General features: G+C 41.1%; 1 protein-coding gene across 2 annotated transcripts in view; it reads right to left on the reverse strand.

The window, feature by feature from the left end:
* The window catches only part of PCMTD1 (protein-L-isoaspartate (D-aspartate) O-methyltransferase domain containing 1), a 45,714-nt gene that overhangs the window by 34,993 nt on the left and 719 nt on the right, over positions 1-10,002 (reverse strand). The gene's annotated exons all lie outside the window — the stretch shown is intronic.

Genomic DNA, 10,002 nt, shown 5'->3' on the forward strand with positions numbered 1-10,002 from the left:
GGGGCGGCGGGGGGGGTTGGGGGGAACGGGGGGGGGGGGGGGGAGAATCGTCTTTTATAATGAAATATCAAGCAGGTTTAGTACAAGAACTGAAACATACTTTCCTAACCTTCTACCACAAATGTAGTTTCTGCAGCTATAGCTCTTAAGCAGAAGAAGTCGCAGTTCATATAATTTTGAGTAGGCGAAATGTGGCCCATGACAAAGTATTCACTATTTCAGCCAGTGGTAAAGTTCAAAAGCTTATTGCACATAAACATTTCAAGTTACTTAAATAACTCATTTCCAGCAGTAACAGAACAACATACGCCTGTTGCCTTTAGCAAAAGAAAATAGAAATGAGGTCAAGTGTAAAAATAGAAGATGGTTACATTCCTGACACTTGAAACCTCATCTTAGAGCTATGCATTTACTGCAGTCTCCAAAAAAAACCAAGGCCCAAATAAAAAGCAAAAATATCAATCAACTTTATCAAGCTCCAAGTGCACTAAAACCTTTGGGTTTTCTGATCTTTAGAAATACATCCAAAAGCATCAAAATAGCATGCAATAATCACAGCATAAACAACTTCTAATACTGTATTACCAAAATATTTACTTTCACAGCCTGAGAATCTCAACTTTTATTTATTATGCGTCCTCTTCTTAAGAGACACTAAATAAATAAAATTAAAGAAAAAAAGTTCAAGTCCTGATCCTGTTTACTAGATTCTTAGAATAGTCCACTGCAATACAATGTTTTGAGAAGCTACTTTATTACTTAGGCCTGCAATCCCCAAGAGGGAAGAACTGAGTAAGGCCTACTCCTGTTTCCTGCTTCTCTTCCTCAGAACCATGACACAAAATTCTTTCACTGATGCAATCTTCTAGAAGCATCACACTAGATCACCAATTTTTTCAAATGTAGTTTGTTTAGTAAAACACATGCACACTAAGTTACTTTTATCTTGTCAAAGAAAGCAATGGCTATCTACTTGCACCTAACTTTCTTCTTTTTAATCCCCAAATCCTGCATGTCTCCAAGCGCCTCACATTTAAAGGCCCATGTCATAATCTGCCTCATCCTCCAGATACACCATAAATCTATAAACAGCACACCCTAAACTGATGTGACCTTATCCATAAATCCCCGTTTCTTAAGATGTCCAATGCTTACTTTATGTAAAAGAGATTAACTACCCCTTCATGGTTCTTACCAAAGGAAAAGTGATGATTTATCAAAACTTTCAAAACGTACAAATCAAGTATGAACTAAATGTATTTTAAAAGTCTACCAAAGAAGTCTCTACACAAATGCAAGTCATCCGGGGCGGGGGGGAGGAAATCAACTCCTTTTTTTACAATTTAAAAGGTTACAGCCTTAAGACTGTTACCAAAGCCTGTTCCACAAAGTTTCATGCAATCATTCTAGCACTCTCCCTGTTCCTGTTGCTATTAAAACACCCTACTTTGAGGTAACATTTCGAAGTATTGCTTTTGTAACCATATCACTTCAATTCACACCTCTACGGCCAGCCAGCAACTTCCCTAAATTTTCAACTGGACTTGCAAATGATTAAAGATTATTTGCCACCACATATCAAAGTTAACCGTGTTAGGTTATAGGATAAAAAGCTATTCTGCACACAGACAAAGGAGCAGAGACACACACTCGTGGGTTGGTGAACTCGCCTTAACACCCTGACCCAGCTCCTCCCAGGGCTACTGCAGGAGAACCATCGGCTCTCCCCACATCCCCACCACCACCCAGCCTCTCCACGGGACTTTTCAGATAGAGAGATGTCACTGCTTACAGGGTTACTAGATTTATCATGGAATGCAGGGGAAAAGCACTTGGGGAATCGCACAAGTCCCATTACAGGATGTTTAGGGGAGGAACCAAAGGTGGGGAAAGGGAGGGATCAAAGTGGCTTGGGGAGGAACAAGTTCCGGAAAACAGAGAGCTATGGTGACAAGAAGGACAGGTCACCTGTGAACAGGTTGCAGGTCGGTATGTGTGTCTAGCTGTGCTCTGCCCCAAATCACTGCTGTCTGTCCTGTCTGCTCATTAACCTCCTTTTGTAACTCTTTTTCTGGGGCTCTATTCATTGTGCATGTGAATCTACTTGACAAGCGGAGTCACGCCACAGGTCACAGGGGCCCGCACGTCTGTGGTGCCAGCAAAGGAGGGGGTGAGCTTTTGCTGGTCAAGGTGCAATCACAGGGAATACCAAGCTGGACTAGCCAGCAAACTGGCAGTGTGGCCTGGGAACCAGGGACGGGGCAGACCGTCCAAGTGAGGCAACTGAAGGAGTCGACTGCTAGAGAACCTGTGGTGTTTGGGATTGGTGGCTGAGCACGACTGTGTGCGTGTCTAAGAGGCAATGGGGGATAAATGAACCCAAAGGCCAGCTGCAGGGTAGAACGAGTGTCTAATCCCAGTAACTGGAAGGACCCATACTATATACATGCATTTGTCACTAGCAGACATTCAGCTTGACCATCCAGAAAAGTCAACAGGATAAGGCCACTGGCGCTGTTTGCGCTTGCATTAGTACTGTGCTTTCTGTGTTGATGTGGTGGCCAACTATGCATTTATATATGTACATGCTGAATACATGTGTGTTTGTGCTACTGCGAATATGTGGGCAGCCTCACTACTAGCTGGACCTGGGGTTGTGCATGCTTAAACTAAGAACTTGAAATACTCGGAACAAAACCCCTTATAGGCCTTCTTTAAAAGCCAAAACCAAAATACAAAAGCACATTTTTAACTCGAAAATGTTTCTGTACTACTGTTTTTCTTTGTCTCCAGGTATGAATCAAGTACTAATGCAAATATGGCTCCAAAGTTATGATTTACTCACAGTACAAACAACAGCAGACGTAGTCTGAAGGGGATTTGGAGCATTTGGGAAAGCTTCAGTGACCACTTCAAGATATTCATACAAATATTTCACCAAGAAATGGAACTTGAGAACCTTTTATCATTGCTTATGTAGCAGCTGTGCACTTGCACAGTGTATCTTCATCTGCATAATCCTACCCCATCAGGTTTTTTTCAGTCATACAAAGCACATGGTTTTCACCTGAGAGAAATGTAGTTTACAAATATAACACAAGAGGCTGCTACAGTCACATAACCTGCTGTAGTTATATAATGAACAACTCCAGTTTATCCAGAGCCCCCCAGAATGGAGAAGTCAAATCCTACAGTGACTTTTCTGACATCCAGAAAGCACTGCAGGATCTCAGGAAATTCAGCAGTAATGAGTTTTAGTCCTAATGAATTAACTGAAATAAGCAGAGACTAAGGCCTATGGGATTTATAATGTTGCAACTGTCAGCTCAGCAGAAGTTATAAAGAAACTCAGCAACTCAACTTTTCTGTGTCCTTCCAGTTTCATTGACCTCCTGACTGCAAGGATGCCAAATTTAGAGTTTCCTGAAGGAAGAACACAGCAAAGCTTAAGAAACTAGACAGCAGGTGGCTACACAGAATGGAAACAAAACCACAGTTCATTCTCAAAAGGGTAAAGGGGAGAGCTTCACAAATAAACAGCAGGGTCACATGTCCCAGCAAAACCCTACCTGCCAGAATCCAACAAGAAGAACATAGTAAATGAACTTCATGCGTCTTAGACAAAGATTTTCAGATGGAAATCAAATCCTTTAATGGCAAACTGATGTCCTAGTAGAAATACTCACAGCATTCCTGATTACTTGAAATTATTAGTACTGCAGGAATATTAACCTTTTGCTTTGTTTGCTGAAATTAAGCATCTCCGTTAGTGAACTTCAGAGTTCATTTTCAGCAATGCTAACTCGCATACCTTTTAGCCATACCTATCAAGCAAAAACAATTGTGTTGAAAATATGATTACCAGGATAGCGGCTCCAACTCTCTTCTCTAACTTCGATATATACAACATTTTATAGCACAGTGGGCTGGACTGGGTTGAAGAATATTACTTGGCTTTTTCTTTCAAATATTTGTAAAGAAAACCACATGGTAATTCCTGAATATCCACTGAAAACATCTGCTACAGAAATAACCCAAATAAATTCTCAGAATAGTAACCACTTCTCATTCTCCCAACCACATGGTCCTAATTCCTCATTCAATGTTAAAACAACCATTTATAGGAATCAAGCCTTTCATTTAGGACAGGGACACCACAGGCGTATCAATTCCTGGATGCAATTCACTAGCTGACTATTACCGTAAAGAATTCCAATGACTACCACTTCACTTATGGAAGCCATACATTGATGCAGGTATCTCTTTTTGGGGAAGCAGTTTGTCATTTTTTTTAAAAATATGAACAAATAATTAAGACAGACATGTCATCTCTTAGACATTCTCTTTGAAATTCAGTTTTCACTCCTGAAGGCAACGGGAACTGATAGCAAATGCTATTTGTTTTGCTTGAAGGATAGTACCAACATGCATACTGTGAATAGTTATGTTCAGGAGCACACATATTTTGTGTCTACTACTGCATACTGCCTTTCACAACATCTTAAACTAGTACCATGCAAGAACTCTGATTTTACTCCAATTGCTACCGCTAAATCTATAAACATTTGTAGACATCAGCTAGAAAATAAAAAGAAAAAAACTTCCCAATGACATTTAGATGCCTCCTAGTGAAACATTATCCAGTGTCACAAAGTTGCTGCTATTCATCCTGAAAATAGTTTTCAAGATCGCTTAATTTGCCATTAGAAATATGCACCTATCATTTAAGATTTTAACAAGCCAATTGTTAAAAAAAAAGAAGAAATAATCATGATTACTGACAGCTTTAATAAGCGTTACCTATTAGAAATTGTGCAAAGAAAAGTTTTCGTAGTAATAACAGCAAGCCTTTGATACTTGTGATGTGACTCAGGTGCTTAAACAGACCTCTAGTGCTACTGTAGGTTCTTATGCTAACTATAGGCTACTTGGCCTATGATATGGCAACAATTAGTGTTAAGTAACACAAGAGAAAACTCTTCTGTCCACATCCTGTCCTTGCTTCCCTGCAAATAAGCAAGAAGTGTTGCTGCTGTTGTGTGATTTAAGATTCCTAGACAGAACACAAACCATGTAAAGCTGAGGGATGTGTCCTTTGAAAGGAACACAACAGATGGGACTGGAAAAGCAACCAGATAAAAGTTAAGGCATCATCGGCCAAAAGACTCCCAAGACAAGAGACCAAAAGAACGAACCTGGAGATGCTCTGACTTGTGACCAGAACTAAATGTGCAGCCTGTCACCACCAGGTTCTAAAAAACTCTCAGGACAGAGATCCTGTTCACAGTCACTACGTTGCTGCACAACTGGTTGGTTGTACACATATTCTTTGTGCATATAAACACACACCATCTCTGGTAAAGGGTGCATGTTAGCAACCAAGACAAAAACTGTCCCTTTTCTAACTGCTCAGCTACCTCTACTTGAATTCATTCTGCCTGCCATCTTTTTTTTTTTTTTAACTTCAGAAGAACACAGGCCCTCAAGTAAACCCTATCTCATATCTAACAGCTCCATGTTGACAACTCAGATGCCCTATAGCACCTTCATATAAATGTCCTTCACGCAGGATTCCGAACATCTCACATCATTATCGAACTGCTTGCTCTAAGCCTGTTAGTTTTTAAATTAGTTTTTAAACCTTATTTTAGGGTTTTGTTGGCAAGTTCTGGATTGTTTCCTCAAACAAGTTTTTAAACACTAATTCCATTTGTCTTCTTTTACATCCTAGAAACACTGCAAATCCAAACTCAGCATTTGCTTTGCAACTGTATGCTGAGCAAATGCTACTTTGAGAAAATCTGGAGTGAAATGCGATACTTGAGAGAAATTCTAAGCCTCAGTATTTTACATCACCTTAACAACACTTGCAGTACCTTAAATCTTCAACTTCGTGCAACGCAGAACTCAATGTTCTGCACTTGTAACAAACTAGATCATTACATCCTTTCTTCACTAAACATTATACAAAGCCAGAACTCCAGAATTAGCCTTCATTAAATGCATCTTTTAAGCTCCAAGTCTTTTTCTGCCACAAGACAGCCTTCTAACCAGAGGGGCAGTTCTCTCCTGCTCCACATCACCTCCCCGCTCTAGAACTCCTCCACATGAGAATACACCAGAATCTGTAGCCTGAGAGTTACCATGGTGACTCCTGATGTCACATCTAAACTATTTTAAGGCTGTGGAGTTTGGGGTTTTGTCTTTCTTTTTTTTTTTTAACTGCTCTATGATGACTTCTAAACCAGTGCTTTCTCTTCACAATGAAGGACAAATTATATTTTTGTGCTTCAATTTAAAGGACTAATAAAATTGAGAAATAAATCACATACCAATTGTAGTCGCAACATACAAGTGATGGACACCACAGCTGCTCTCTAGATACAACTTCCAATAGTTTTGCTTTCAGAAATAATAAGTTTCTTAGGACTAAGTGCCATTGTTAAAGACATCTTTACTTTCAGTTTACTTTTCCTTTACTTCTACTTTTTACTTTCAATGTTTCCAGTAAGCTTCTCATCAGAAGTACATTCAACAAGAACACACACACACATACATTCATCAGGATTTCAAGCTCCTTGGGATTAGTTAACATCACTGTCAACTTTGCAGTAGCAACACTAACTCTGAAACATAAAGTTGGCATGATGTACCAGGACAAAAAGGACAAAGAACTAACACTACTGTTCTGAATGGCAGTCAGCTAATCTTTCAGACCTGCAAAAAACGATCTTCAGCACCCTAACCTGCTACAAATTCTACCCTTTCTTCAAGGCCGAGAAGTCCGGCCCAGTTTTCTTAAACAACATAGCAACAGCAACTGCTCTAAGAGCTTGCATTAAGCAGGCTTGAAGGCTCTCATTAACATCCACTGCACACAAGTAAGTCCCAAAGGAATTGGAACACTGCAGTTATTTCCTGATGTTTTCATGTAATTGTACCCATAATATTTAATATAAAATACTTCACTTTACTCCCTAGAAATCCATAAAAGGAAGAGGTGGAACACTGTGATCTCACTTCTGCAAACCAGATACATTAAAAGAATTCTCCATCAAAAAAATTTCTCAGTCATTGGTTGGAGAAGATGAAGTATACAGATCAACTTCTGACCCTACCAGAAGATTCTTAGAGTGCCTTTAGGCCAGTCACGTACCTGATTACTCATTTGCAAAACAAGATGGCACACATATGCTTCCTACTTTTGCTTGTAGGAATTTACATTCTAAGTAGGTAAAATAAATGAGGTAATATTCAATGATGTTTGCATTCAAGAGTGCCAAGTGCTGTAGACTTCAAGGCACTTTCCTTACACAGAGAGCTGATTAATGATCAGCTACAGAGCATCACTTTCAGTTCAGCAGGGTAAAACAGCAGATCTCTGTGACATTCCTGCTGAAGACGGGAACAAAGCAGGAAATGAAAAGAACAGGTATGTGTAAAGACACTTCTCATCCAGAAACAATGACTGTATTCTCAGGTGTTTCTCACAATGCACTGAATACTTGGATGAGCATTCCCATCCTGCCGAACTATTTCAGAATTGCTTTTAATGTATTTGTTTTGGGAAACTCTTAAAACTCCTGGCATAAACCTTTCTGGAACACTGTATGGAAAAACTATCTTGCCTATATTGAGTTTTGGGAGCATCTTTGGGGAAAAAACAAAACAAACCTGTATTACTAACCATGTCTTGCAGTAGGAACTCTAAATTTGATCTTTGTGTTACTCTTTTTTCTTTCAAATTTGCCTAAAAAAAGTCACAGCCAACATGCTCTTTAGAGACTTCCATCTGCACTGGTATTATTCTTCAGTCTACCTTTGGCTTCGGAATACACACTTACCAGCTGAAAGGAACCACACTTCAAGTTTCCAGAAACACGGCCAAGTGACTGCTCTGGTATGGTCCAGTACAGGCATGGAAAACTACAATACATATCTGGCAGTCGGGTCCTATTGTTAGTCTCCTGTTAGGCAGAAGCCTCTTCAAAAGGAGCTGCTGCAGCTTGGGGCAGTCACTGACAGGCGAACAGAAGACTGAGCAATAAAAATCACCAATCTGCCAAGATTAGGACTATAAAAATGGCAAGACTTCATAAATATATAAATAGAGTGCTGCAAAATTCAAACTGGCTGGTCAAGTATCTAAAGCAAGTCACAACACAAAGTCTGAGATTGGATGAAGAAAACCCAGGGAGAAAGCCAATTAGGAACAGCAGAAAGATTTTTACAAGAATTCTGCAGTGAAGATCAGAGATTATGCAGGGAAGGAACCTAATCCTGCACAGACCCAGTGATAACATTTGGCCATCCAGGGCTGCCCAGTATTACATACTTTTTTCTGTTTCTGTGATTTCATGACATTCTACTCACTGCAGATCTCCCAACAACATCCAATTGTTTTTCCTTGCATTTCTGAGGGACACTGACTGTTGTAAAGAACATCTGGCTAAGTGTCCATCTCCAAAGCCCTCATTGTGGCTCTCTGACCTCACTCACGTACTTCTTACATTCCTATCATTACATTATATTTATTCACCCAAAGTCAGTTAAAATACCAATAGATCTTTCACACATTTCTCCACCTACACATTTAAATATTTTTCAAACTTTCCCAACAAATCAGGCTGGAGTTCTGCAGAAGACAGCTCCATTTATCCAAGCCTGATTCCTTCCAGAGATAGTCTGCCCAGAGTAAGGTAAGGGTCCTGTGGGGGGAAAAAAAAAAAAAAAATGTATCACACATATTATGATTCATTTGCAAGAATAGTGAATTATGGTTACAAAGGCATTCTCAGAATACACTCTTATCATTTACTAACTTTAAGCATTAGATTTTTTTCATCTTGCATCTTAAAAGCATTCTCTGTAATACAGAAGGCGTATGGTCAAGAGGGATTGAGTATCTTCACTAATTCACTGTAGTGCTGACTAGCCTTACCTGTGTCTCTTTTTTTGTGTGCGTCTCAAAGTTTATTGCTTATTATGAGAAGAAACCTTACTTCCTTGCTAAAGTCTTGCAGTTCAACTGTGCTTGACTTTTACCTGACAAGAGTAAAAAATACCCACTAGGAGAACAGTGGCTACATGGGCAAGTCCTGCAAGGACACGAGCATTCTCCACACACTGCACCAGTTCAGTACTTCCATCTCTTCTCTCATGCAGACCCTAAAGATGTTTTCCTTCATCTTCCACCAAGAAAAGTGAACACACCACACCCACACCCCCCTGTCCTTCCACCATAGGTGGTTTTTCTTTTTTCCCTTTTGCTGTCAAAGAGGACAGAGCTGTACAAATCAGGCCCAGGTTGCTGACTGCCTATCAAATAAATGCCAAGATTCCTTCCCCCTCCGCCCTCCCTTCCCCTTCCTCCAACTTCACTGCGAGCCGCTGACAACTGCCGAGGCAGGGGGGAGGAGGGCGACGACGCAGGAGAGACGAGACCCGCAGATGCACAGAAGAAGGTGGCCCGAGATTTCGGTCCGAAGAGGAATCACATCGGCCGCAGCTCTGCTACAGGCAGACGTGTCCCCAGGACGTCTCCCCCGAACAGATAACAACAAAGAAAACAGAGAAGGGAGGAGGTGGCTGCCCCGGAGCGAGTTCCTGCTCCTCCCCTTACGCTGCTCCCAGCCAAAACAGAGACCACAATGTAAACAGAGACAGAATGTGCGTTTATGGCAAGGCGGGGGGCAGCGGCAGCCTTCTCCTTCCTTCGCGGCTGCCGCCAGGGCCGCTCACCGCCGCCTGCCCACCGTGGCGTGCGGGCCGGAGGGCAAACTTACCCTGCGTTTTACGTACTTCGCTTATGTAAACAAAGTATTTTCCTCTCGCTGCTGCCACACCACCTCCCCTCCCGAAAGCAGAGACACCCTTCCCTAGCCCACAGGTTTTTCTTGAAACAGAACAAAACGTTGTCTCACACTCCCTTTTGCGTCCTCCAAAAAAATGCCTCGGCCTGGAAGACCCAGCCCCCGCAAGACGCTGAGGTTACAGGGATTC

This window comes from Haliaeetus leucocephalus, unplaced genomic scaffold, assembly GCF_000737465.1.
Source record: "Haliaeetus leucocephalus isolate CR32 unplaced genomic scaffold, Haliaeetus_leucocephalus-4.0 Scaffold428, whole genome shotgun sequence".
Classification (NCBI taxonomy): domain Eukaryota; kingdom Metazoa; phylum Chordata; class Aves; order Accipitriformes; family Accipitridae; genus Haliaeetus; species Haliaeetus leucocephalus.